The sequence below is a fragment of the Microcebus murinus genome, chromosome 16, assembly GCF_040939455.1.
Source record: "Microcebus murinus isolate Inina chromosome 16, M.murinus_Inina_mat1.0, whole genome shotgun sequence".
In the NCBI taxonomy this organism is placed as follows: Eukaryota; Metazoa; Chordata; class Mammalia; order Primates; family Cheirogaleidae; genus Microcebus; species Microcebus murinus.
Genome location: NC_134119.1, coordinates 60,195,934 through 60,208,865, shown reverse-complemented (window position 1 = coordinate 60,208,865; position 12,932 = coordinate 60,195,934).

The following is a 12,932-nucleotide window of genomic DNA, read 5'->3' as shown; positions in this document are numbered from 1 at the left end:
GAGACTGCCAGTCGCCTCCTGGACGATAGAACCCATTCCAATCCGTATATCCGTGAGCTAGCCTGGGAGATGCTGGACAGGCTAGGCTTCATGAGCCATCATTTTGCTATTCCGCTGGCTGAGGGATTGATGGACAGTGATAAGGATGTGCGGGCTAAGGTCTTATACCTTATGGTAAGAGTCACAGGCATCCAAACCAAGACCATGTTGACACACCTGCTGAAGAAACAGGATATTCTCCAGAAAATGCAGTAAGTTGGATGGTGAACTTCCCCTTTTCTGGTTCCTTCTATATCCTAGGCTCCAGAATCTGATTGCTTCTTCCCCTTTTCCACAACCTTTTAAAAATTCTTTTTCTTGCCCTTTGTTCTTTGTTTCTATTTGCTCTTTCCCCCAGCACCTACCCCTTTCTTCTGACTACTGAGGAGCTTATCTTTCCATCATATCCTCACTTCCTTAAGATTCCTCAAGACACAAGTTCACAAATCCACTAATCAAAGAAGCATCCTGTGTCACCCCGACTACAGGCATACTTTGGAGACATTGTATGGTTGTTTCCAGAACATCATAATAAATCAAATATTTCAGTAAAGTCATGAAATTTTTGGTTTTCCAGTGCAAATGTTATATTTACTTTATACTTAGTCTATTAAGTGTGCAATAGCATTATGTCTAAAAAAACAATGCACCTACCTTAATTAAAACTACTTTATTGCTAAAAAGTGCTAATGATCCTCTCAGAGTTCAGCCAGTTCTAATCTTTTTGCTAGTGGAGGGTCTTGCCTCGATGTTGATAGCCGCTGACTGATAAAGGTGGTTACTGGAGGTTGGGATGGCTATATTAATTTGTTAAAATAAAAAAACAATGAAGTTTGCCACATCAATTGACTCTTCCTGTCATGACAGATTTCTCTGTAGCATGCAATGCTGTTTGATAGCATTGCACAGTAAAACTTCTTTAAAATTGGAGTCAATCCTCTCAAACTCTGCCTCTGCTTTATCAACTAAGTTTATGTGATATTCCAAACCCTTTGTTGTCATTTCAACAATGTTCAAAGCATCTTCACCAGGAGTAGATTCCATCTCAGGAAACCACTTTCTTTGCTCATCCATAAAAAGCAACTGTTCATCCATTCAATTTTGATCATGAGATTGTAGCAATTCAGTCACATCCTCAGGTTCCACTTCTGGTTCTCGTGCTCTTTCTACTACATGTGCAATTACTTCCTCCACTGAATTCCCTCAAATTCATAGGTGAAGGTTGGAATTGGCTCCTTCCAAACTTCTGTTAATGTTGTATTCTGACCTCCTCCCATGAATCATGAATGTTCTTAATGGTATCTAGAATGGTGAATCCTTTCCAGAAGGTTTTCATTTTCTTTGCCCAGATCCATCAGAAGAATCACTATCTGTGGAAACTATACCCATACTATATTTTTAAAGCAGTAAGACTTGAAAGTTGAGATCACACCTTGATCCATGGGCTGCAGAATGGATGTGGTGTTAGCAGGCATGACAACATTAATATCCTTTTACATCTCTATCCAAAATCTTGAGCGACCAGATGCACTGTCAATGAGCAGTGATATTTTGAAAGGAATCTTTTTCTCTGTGCAATAGGCAGTCTTAAAATGTTCAGTAAATCATACTGTAAACAGATGTGCTGTCATTCAGGCTTTGTTGTTCCGTTTACAGAGCACATGCAGAGTAGATTTAGTCCTTATTCTTAAGGTGCCTAGGATTTTCAGAATGGTAAGTGAGCACTGGCTTCAACTTAAAGTCACTAGCTGTATTAGTCCCTAATAAGAGAGTCAGCCTGTCCTTTGAAGCTTTGAAGCCAGCTGTTGATTTACCATGTCTAGCTATGAAAATCCTAGATGGCATCTTCTTCCAATAGAAGGTGGTTTCATCCCCACTGAAAATCTGTTTTCTAGGCTGGACACATTACAGTGGCTCATACCTGTAATCCCAGCACTTTGGGAGGCCAAGGTTGGAGGACTGCTTGAGGAAAAGAGTTTGAGACCAACCTAAGCAACATAGTGAGACTCTGTCTCTACAAAAAGTAAAAAATTAGCTGGGCATGTGGTGCATGCCTGTAGTCCTAGATACTTGGGAAGCTGAGGCAAGAGAATCACTTGAGCCCAGGATTTGGAGGATTCAGTGAGCCAGGATCATGTCACTGCACTCTAGCCTTGGTGACAGAGTGATGCCCTCTCTCAACAACAAAAAAGAGAATCCGTTGTTTTTGTAGCCACTGTCATCAATTGTCTTACCTAGATCTTTTGGATCACTTGTTGTAGCTTCTCTATCAGCACTTGCTGCTTCACCTCGTACTTTTATGTTATGGAGCTGGCTCTTTCCTTAACCCTCATGAACCACCCTCTCCTAGCTTTTCTTCTGCAGCTTCCACACTCTCTCAGCCTTCATAGAATTGAGCGTTAGGACCTTGCTCTGGATTAGCCTTTTGGCTTAAGGGAATGTTGTGGCTGGTTTGATCTATCCAGGCAACTAAAAGTTTCTCCATATCAACAATAAGGCTGTTTTGCTTTCTTATCATCATGTTTTCACTGGAGTAGCACTTTTAATTTTCTTCACTAATGTTTCCTTTGCATTCACAACTTGGCTAACTGTTTAGCACAAGAGGCCTAGCTTTTAGCCTGTGTCAGTTTTGGACATGACTCCCCTCACCCCCCTAAATTTAATCATTTCTAGCTTTTGACTTAAAGTAAGAGATGTTCACTTTTTCCTTTCACTTGAACACTTAGAGACCACTGTAGAGCTGTTAACTGGCCTAAACATAATATTGTTATATCTCAGAGAATAGGGAGGCCTAAGGAGAGGGAGAGAGATGGGGGGATGGCCAGTTGGTGGAGCAGTGAGAATACACACATTTATTTTGTCATCTTATATGGGTGCAGTTGGTGGCACCTCAAAATAATTACAATAGTAACATCAAATATCACATATCATTATAACTGATAAAATGATAATGAAAGAATCTGAAATATTGAGAGAATTACCAAAATGCGACACAGAGACAGAAAGTGAGCACATGCTATTGGAAAAATTATGCCGATAGAATTGCTCTATGCAGAGTTGCTACAACCTTCAATTTGTAAAAAATGCAGTATCCAAAGCTCAATAAAGCAAAGCACAGTAAAATGAGGTATGCCTGTCCTCCATTCCTTGCTGTCCCTCATTCCTCCTTCTTTATCTATATTTTACTTCAGCTTATTCTGTTCTAAATTACTACTTCATCCTTGCCCTCTTCCATTGTCACTTCTTTTTATTTTTATTTTCTTGAATTTTCTTCTATCACTAGAGCTCAGTATTGTTCTTCTTTTCCCTTGACTTTTGTAGGCAGGAATTTATTGGGGAAGTCTCTCTTGATCAGCTGCTGGGCATTCAAGCTACAGATATCCAGTGCCTGCTTACTCACGTGGAGCACATGTTAAATGAAAACCTGACCTTGTCAGATAAAGACAAATCACTTACTTTTTCTTTTGAAACCTCATGGTATGATGAACTTGAGGTCCCTTCTGAAGAAAAATTCATACCTTTGTCAGAACCTGTAAAGATCACTAAACTGAAGAGAAGAAAGAGACATTTTCAAGCAAAGGGCAGAAAGCTTCGTATGTATGGGGTGATGTATGGGGCATGTTTGGGGCCAACTTCAGAGACCCAAAAGGCAGGGCTATTAAGGCTAAGGTATATAAAAGGATACTGTTGGGAACAGAGTTAAGTAGGAGAATATTATTCACAGAAAGTAACCTTCCTGAGAAAGAATTACCCCACAACAAATACAAGGTCTTATTTCTTTAGAATATGGAAGCTGGGATGAAACAGCAAGTATTTCTATATTATTAAACCTCAGTCCCCTTTGCCTTTGTATCTCTTATGGCAGTTCACTGAGTTAGATAGTATACTCTAATTCACACTCACTCAGGACCTTGGTGTTTTTCTTAACTATTTTTCTCTCAATTTTTCTGCAGTTAAAAAGAACCTGATAGTTGCCAGGAAACACAGAAAGACAAAATTGGGAAAGTTTAGTTCTGTGTCGGTGCCTTCAGAGGATGCAGATGAGCAAAGAGAGGCCAGGAAATCACGGCAATTTCCAAGCCAGGATGTTGCCTTAGAGCCAGAGCTACCGCTAAGCACTTTCAGCCCAGTAAAATCCCAGAATGATGCTGAAACAAAGGAGGTCAGGCTGGAAGCTACAGAAACCATGAAGGTCCCAGAAGCCCCAGGGGCCACAGAGGGCATGGAAGCTATATATCAACGTAGCCCAGAAGATTATGGAGAGGTGATCCCTAAGGTGGAAAGGCAGAAACACATAAAAAGTCTTTGGAAAAAGGCATTGAAAGCAAGTCGTAGAAGAGCAGATATGCAGAGGAAAGAGAAACAAGATTTGAAGGATATTTCAGAGGCAACTATAGAAGAGTCCAAGAAAAAAGTCCTACAGGTTTCTAAGAATGAAGAAGATACAAAAAAGAAACTGGATAACAGGATCCGTGGTTTGGCTGGGACCCCTGGACACTCAGGTAGATCAGAAACCAGGTCTTGGAGGGATGACATTTGCTCTCTTGTCACGTCAAGGATAGCAAGTTCCCATCCAGGAATGTTGAGGGATCTGGGTAAAGAATTAGTGGACCTTGCTCGGGTGACGCTTGCTGACCGACAGCCCAGCTGGCATCTCTTCCAAGAGATATGCCCCCTTTTGAAGGAGTCAAGTTCATGCTCATCAGAACCAGATAAGCAACACATCATAGAAGAAAAAGTGGTGAAAAGGGCCGTTAAGAAAGGGAAAGTAGTGTCCAGAGAACAAAAGAATAGAAAAGTGTTAAAGGATGATAAGGAATTTTCTCAAGAAATCAAGAAAAAGAAAGCTGCTTTCTTAGAAGATCATCTAGTCTTAGAGAAAAGGAAATTTAAAAAAAAAGTGAAAATAGCTGAGGAAGAAAAAAAACTGACAATACCAGAGAAAAAATTAATGCAAAGAAAGGAGAAACTGACCAAAGATGATAAGAAATTGACTACTGAAGAGCAGAGGTTAGCCCTAGAAGAAAAGAGACTGACTGGAAAAGAGAGGAAACTGCTAGGGAAAGGAAAGAAATTGATCTGGAAAATGAGGAAGCCAACCCTGGAAAGGGGAAGGTTGGATTGGGAAAAGATTATACAGGCCCAGGAAGAAGAGGAACTGGCTGAGAAAGAAGAGGAAATGGCCTGGGAAGAGGCAGAGCAAATTCTGGACAGAGAGAAACAAGTTGGAGAAAGGAAGAAATGGGAAAAGATTATACAGGCCCAGGAAGAAGAGGAACTGGCTGAGAAAGAAGAGGAAATGGCCTGGGAAGAGGCAGAGCAAATTCTGGACAGAGAGAAACAAGTTGGAGAAAGGAAGAAATGGTCTCACAAAAAGGAGAAACATGTTAAGGAAGAGGAGGAAGAGGCCTGGAAACTGAGGGAATTGGCCCAGGATCATTTATTTAGAGAAGAGGAAGGACTGTCTGGGGAAGAGAGAAAACAGGTATTAGAAAGGAAGAGCTTGGCAGAGCAAGAGAATATATTGGCCCAAAAAAGAAAGGAATCGTTGGGAAAAGAGGAAAAACAGGTCCATAAAAAGAAAAAAATCCAAGAAAGGAAAAAACAAGTTGAGGAACAGGATAAAAAGGAACAGGCTAAGAAAGAGGAGAAAGAGGACAATAAACAGGTAGCCTGGAAAAGAAAGAAAGTAGTCCCAGAAGAGGAGAAAACAATGGAAAAAATTGAGAAAGGATCCCCAGAAGAAGAGAAAGAGGCCATGGAAAAAGAGATTGGGAAAGATGAAAAAGAAATTGAGGAAAGAAAACAATGGACCTGGGAAAAAGAGAAACTAGCCCCAGAAGAGAGAATATGGAGTGAAGAAGATGAGAAATGGTCCCAGAAAGAAGAGAAAGAGGTTGAGGGAAAACCACAACAGGCCTGGGAAGAAGAATTGTCCCTAGAAGGGGATGAACAGGCTGGTGAAATGGAGAAATACTTGCAGGAAAAAGAGGAAGAGGCCAAGGAAAAAGAGGAAAAGGGATTGGAAAAGGGACTGACCCCAAAAGATAGTGAAATGGACACAGAAGAGAGTCATATTGCTGAGAAAGAAAAGGCAATAGCCAAGGAAGAAGTGGATAAATTGTCCCAGGAAGAAAGGAAATTGGCCTATGACATTAGGGTCAAGGAGAGTGATACTGCCAAGGAAACAAAGAAAATAACTGAAGAAGAAAGAATACAGGCAATGAAGAAACTGGATATGGAAAAACAGATTAGTTCTGAAGAGAAAGAGGCTGAACTGTTTAGGATCCCAGCTGAAGTAATTAGAGAAGTGGGTATAGTGCCTTTGGAAGAGATAGAAATAACTGAGGGTGAGGAAGAGAAGAAGCTCCTTAGCGAAGAGGAGGAGGAGAGCCTGAGTGAAGAGGAGGAGAGCCTGAGTGAGGAAGAGAAGGAGGTCCTTAGTGAGGAGGAGAAGGAGGAGAGCCTGAGTGAGGAAGAGAAGGAGCTCCTTAGTGAGGAGGAGAAGAAGGAGAGCCTGAGTGAGGAAGAAAAGGAGCTCCTTAGTGAGGAGGAGAAGGAGGAGAGCCTGAGTGAGGAAGAGAAGGAGCTCCTTAGTGAGGAGGAGAAGGAGGAGAGCCTGAGTGAGGAAGAGAAGGAGCTCCTTAGTGAGGAGGAGAAGGAAGAAGAGGAGGAGAGCCTGAGTGAGGAAGAGGAGGAGGAGGAGGAAATTGAGAAGACAGAGAAAAAAGGGAAGGAGAAAGAGGAAAGGCACAAGGATGTGGAGAGTCTGAGTGAGGAAAAGGAGAGCAGATTTACAGAGGCAATGCCCTTAGAAGAGAGAGTATTGAAAGTAGAGCTCTCAAAGAAAGAAGAGGGCCTGTCCAAGCTAGTGATAGAAGGTGAGGGTCTTGCTAAAGAAAGGAAGGGTACAGTTAAAAGGGAAATACCTTTTAAGAAGGAGAACTTGCTTGATGTAAAGAGAGACTCCAGACTTATGGACAAGGTTATGTGGCCAACAGTTAGGAAGAGCCCCTCCAAAATACCATCCCAGGAGGCGCTGGGAAAAGAGGGAATGCCCTTGAAAGACATAGAGGATCATTTAGATTCAGAAGAAAAACAGGGCAGTCAACTTCTTAGAGTACGCCCCATGACAAGTTCATTGGGAAGACAACAGAATGTACTCTTGGAGAAAGCCAGGGATATGTTTTTACAAGCTATGGAAACAGGCTTAGAGACCCAGATCCCACAAAGTTTCTACAAGCCAAAGTTCCAATTACCTGAAATTATCATAGAAGCACAGAAACATAGATATGGATTTAAACATGACCGGAGGAAGTGGTTCTTGCAGCATCACGATTCTGTGATGAAGAAAACTAAGGGCCAGGCTCCAGTCCCAGCCACTGGCCCATCCCTTGCCTCTTTACCTGAAATGCCAGCTAAGAGATACCAAAAGCCAGCCTACTCAGAAGCAAGCTTCTCAGATGAGAACTGGATTAACAATGCCTTAATACGGCTGGAAGCAGGAGAGCAGCTTTCCAGGGACAGTTTCCATCGACTGAGCCAGCTCCTCAGAGACTTTACTTCAAAGGGATACCAGGGATCCATGAAATGGATACATCTGACCAATCTTAAGGCCATTGCTAAACACCTCAGGCAGAATGTAGAGTTAAGTCACACTGATACATTACAATCTCATAAGGATGTTTTCAGTCCAGTGCACTTAAAAGTGATCCCTCCAATTAGGAGAAAAGAAAAAGAGAACCAGCTGGAGCCGTTCTCTGTCCCTGAACCAGTGTTACCAGCAGCTACCGAGAGGTCTGAAACCCTGCAGGCTCTCAGTTGGCATCCCTTCACCAAGTCTTACAGGAAGAAGCAGGCACAACAGTTACCCACTGCTGTCAAGAATATAAAGCGCCTTTCTCTAGTCAGAAGGGATGTTCCTACATCTGTTTATCCTTCTGTGGATAAAAAATCCCTGGCCTTGATATTCCAGGACTTCCCAGCCTTGAGGAACAGGGGTGAGATGCCCAGATTTCCCAAGGCAAAGAAGAAAACACTGCCCATTCCTGCCCCAGTGTTACCATCAACCACCAAGAGGATTCAAGTCCCAAAGGCTACAGATTGGCATCTTTTAGGAGAGCCTTATAGGAGTGTGCGGGTACAACAGTTATCTAATGCTCTCAAAGAGATGGAGATGCGACATTTTTATCCTGCCACAAGAGACATTTTCACAGGTGCCCATGCCTCTGTGGACAAACAAACCCTAGCACTAATGTTTCAGAAGGACCTCAGGGCTTTTAAGGGTCAGGGCAGACGCCCCCAAGTACCCAAGTTGGAGAAGAAGACACATCCCATTTCTAAAGTAACGGAAGAGGTGCCTCTATGGGAGACCTTTGTGGCACTGTACCATGTCTTGCGGATGCTGCAGCAGCGATATGCAAACGACACCGCTGCTTGGATGGAACAGTTCTACCGTCTCATGGACCTGTACCAACTTAAGTCTCCCCGAATCCAGAGGCTTCTACTAGAGTTGCTGCAGAGAGAGAAACTCTATCCCCAAGAGACCACCTACAAAACCGACCTGAAGACCAAGGAGCTGGCACATGGTGAGCGGTTGTTCTACCACCTGTTTTGTGGTAGTTCCCGTGCCCCTGCGGGTCCCCTGAAGTTCCAGGATGTGGTACCCCTCCCTGGGCAGAACAGGGTGCATACTATCCAGCCTGTGGGCATTGCCCAGTATGGCTTCCTAGAACTTGCCTGGAAAAGCCTACCACAAGTCAGTCCTTATATTAAGAAGCTGCCCAGCATCCCTACTCCTACTCCCTGATTTGGCCTAATATTAGGACGTTGGGATCCTTCTGGAAAATGAGCCTGTGTCACAGATTTAAGCCTCTTTACTTGCTCCCCACTTTGAGGTAGCACTAGATAAGGACTCATCTTCATTCAGCTCCAGAAACCTGCTAGTGTGTACTCAGTAAAGTGACATTTCTTGTTTGCAACAAATATTCTGGCTTCTCTTTCTTCTCAAGCCTAGAATCCCCTGGAAAGTAGCCAGAGAAAACAGATACCCTATGTCCTAAGGGGGACAGTTTTTTGGTTAGTGGGATACATCCTTTGGAGGGTAGGGGACAGTACCTGATCAACTTTTGGTAGAAAAACGTCTGCCCTAGCACTCTTTTTCTTTCTGGCTAATATTTCCTTTCCCTAGCTTAGAGGGTTTTTGAGGGAGAGTGTCTGGCATACGTAGACTTTTATTTATTTAGCGTCAATATGAGAAGCAGAGAAAGCTCATTAATTTTGCCCCGTTACAAACTTTGATCTTGACTGTTCCTGACCATCTCTAAGCCTCAGTGTTCTCATCTACATTATGCACATATAGAGTGAAATAGTGGTTAAGAATGCCAACTTTGAATTCAGAAGAATTCTCATTCCAGTTCTTGTTCTGCCATTTACTAGATCTTTGATCTTAGTTCTTGGTTTCTTCAAAGTAAAATGGTGATAATAATGCCTATTTTAGCAAAATGCTTAACACAGTCCTGGAATATAGTTTGCTTTCTAATTGGTATCTATTTAATGTGTGGATGAAAATATGGGTTCTAGAATTAAAGCAGGATTCTAATAACTGCTCTACAATTTAACATGTAATCTTGAGCCAGTGATGTCACTTCTCTAAGCTTCAGTTTTACTGTATGCAAAATGGGGCTCATTTTGAGGCTCAAATGATATTCTGTTTATGCCCACTTCAGCGTACTAGAAACATAGGAGAAGAAGTAAAGACTAGAGGAAGGGCCTAGACCTCAAGGGAGTTTGTGGTACCCTAGGAGACAGAGCTCAAGGAGAGAACTTACAAGAGCAAGGGAGGAGTTAGATAGAGCATGAAGGAGGGGCTTGAAAGACTTGGGCATAAGAAATTCCTGAAAGAGGTGACAGATTCTAAGGAAAGGCTTGGGAGCCCAGGAGATCAGAAGCCTAGGAGTATTGTTAAGAAACCCTGGAGCAGGGGTGGGGTCAGATCTCAGGGTAAGAGTCTGAGAGTCCAAGGGGAAGAGCTGAAGCTGACAAGATGGAGAAGCTAAAAAGACCTGGAACAGATCCAGTTCACAGGGAAAGTATAAGATAGCCCAGTAGATGCAATAGATTTTAAGGTTGGAGGAGCCAGGGAGCCTTGGGAGGAGGAGCCAGGGCTGAGAAGAGTTGCCTGGAGGCTTAAGAAGTCAGAGTACAATGGGGAAGAGTTCAGGAGAAAAGAGAGGTATGTAGGACCAAAGGAGAGGCCTCAAATCCAGGGGAGAGAAGCTAGAGCTCAGGTGATTGAGAAGACAGATCCCAGAGAAGAGGTCAGCAAGCTCAGAATACGTTGAATAAAACTTAAAACATACACCCATATATGAGGTAATTCCCTCTTGACCAAATACCTCCTCAGCTATCCCATATATTTCTAGAAGGGGAAAAAACAAAATGTATAAAGGATGTACCCTACTATCTCATGTTTATTTTGAGGAAAACTTATAATCACTTTAAGTGCTGATATAGCAGGAAGATGAGGAAATTTATTTTTCTTAAATACCAGTTTTACCAATGGACACACTTGAAGCTCTTACTAGAGGGGGGAGGGGGGCATGGGCAATATATATAACCTTAACATTTGTACCCCCATAATATGCTAAAATAAAAAAAATAATAATAATTTATCACAGAAAAAAACCACCAGTTTTACCAACCTTTTTACAGTTCCAGAAACAGAACTATAAAGAAGAAACTGAATACATTTGAAAAGCAAATTATTATAAATTTACTGATCAGTTTTGTAAACACCTCAAACTTGTCAATGTTGTCTCTAATATAATAGATTTTAGTTGATTTTTAAGAATAATATACTATATTTCTGATCGTCAACAGATGTTCAAAGAACTTAGGTTTGCAACAGATCAATAGAGACATTTAGTTTGATAAATCTTTAAGATTTGGTGTATTAGTTGTCTAAATAAAATAGGGAATACTGATTGTTGAATGTGTAATGAAATGCTAATTGACAGATTAAAATTGGATTTAAACAGATAAGTATTAGTATTTATACATATTAAATATTCCTAAATTAGGCCGGGCACAGTGGCTCATACCTGTAATCCTAGCACTCTGGGAGGCCAAGGCGGGAGGATTGCTTGAGCTCAGGAGTTCGAGACCAGCCTGAGCAAGAGCGAGACCCCAGCTCTACTAAAAATAGAAAGAAATTAACCAAACAACTAAATATAGAAAAAATTAGCCAGGCGTGGTGGCGCATGCCTTTAGGCCCAGCTACCAGGGAGGCTGAGGCAGGAGGATAGCTTGAGCCCAGGAGTTTGAGGTTGCTGTGAGCTAGGCTGATGCCATGGCACTTTACCTGGGACAACAGAATGAGACTCTGTCTCAAAAAAATAAATAAGTAAACAAATAAATATTCCTAAATTAGTGAGAACGTCTAATTAGTGAATATCGCTAAATATTTACTATTAATATTAAAAACTCAGATATGAAAGAATGTATCAATGCTAATGTGGTTGCTCAGAAGTATCAAAACTTTTTAAGTAGCCAAACTGCATTTTATGCCCTTCCAGAAGAGCTCAAGTATCCCAAGAAATATTATCAAAAACAAAGGATGGCTATACAGCAAGATGGCAGATGAGAAACACTGCCAGACAGAGTGTCTCTGCAGAAAAGACAGATTCTAGCAGAAATTAGAAAAAAGAAGCAAGAAGACGAGCATACAGCAGACGAGGGCCAGAAAAGGGGTACCTGAGACCACGGGAGACTCCACAGGATGAGGCTGCGGAGGAGAACTGGAAGCTGAGACCAACGGAGCAGCCCAGAGACCAGCGGGAAGGTTCTAGAAGCTGAAAGTCTGAGACCAGTATGCCAGCATGTTTGTGTTCTAGTGAAGATCTTCTTCCAGGTTGCAGACTGCCAACTTTTTGTTGTATCCTCATCAGAAAGAAAGAAGAAATCTACTTAAAAGGCAAATAGCCCGTAAGTTTGCACTGAAGTGTAAATGACTGACAGCTGATCTTTTGGTTAGAGGACCTGAGAGAACTCCCTCCAGGTCCCAGGTCCCAGGTCCCAGAGGAGAGCGAGACACAGACATCATGGTGGCAGATGGTGGTCAGGTGTGAGGAAAGGATTTGGAAAGTACAAACTGAAGGCCCTGAAGACAAATACAGTGCGGCCTTCTCCACCAGGGCCGGAACTGTTGCCAGGGATCTAGATCCAACAATTCCCATATTTAGCACAGCATTTAGACAAACACCGAAGCACTGAGTTCACCAAAGTTTTGGATTCTCATCTAAATCACTTGCCGTTAAGCTCAGAAGAAAGTACATTTATAGACTTTGTAAACAAGCCAGTGTATCAAGATAACTCAACATAGAGATAGACCAATATTAAGGCATTTTCATTGAGCCGAAATGGTTTTTTCACTAAACACCTAACGTGGAGGAAGGAACATGAAGTCATGCATCCGGGGAAGATTAAGATGGCAGGGATGGAAAAGCTACCACATTGGTACAAAGAATTGGACAAACAAGCATCACATGTACTCACCAGCAAATTGGTATTAATGGATCAACACTTAAGTGGACATATAGGAATAACATTTATTGGGTGTCGAGCAGGTGGGAAGGGGGACATGGGCAATATACGTAACCTTAACATTTGTACCCCCATAATATGCTGAAATAAATAAAAGAATTGATTGCCACAAAAAAAAAAAAAAAAAAAAAAAAAAAACAAAGGATACTTGACTTTCTCTTAAGGGCTCATATAAAAAGATATTTCCTTTAAGGTGATTAAAAATCTAACACTGGCCAGGCGCAGTGGCTCAGGCCTGTAATCCTAGCACTCTGGGAGGCTGAGGCAGATGGATCACTCAAGGTCAGGAG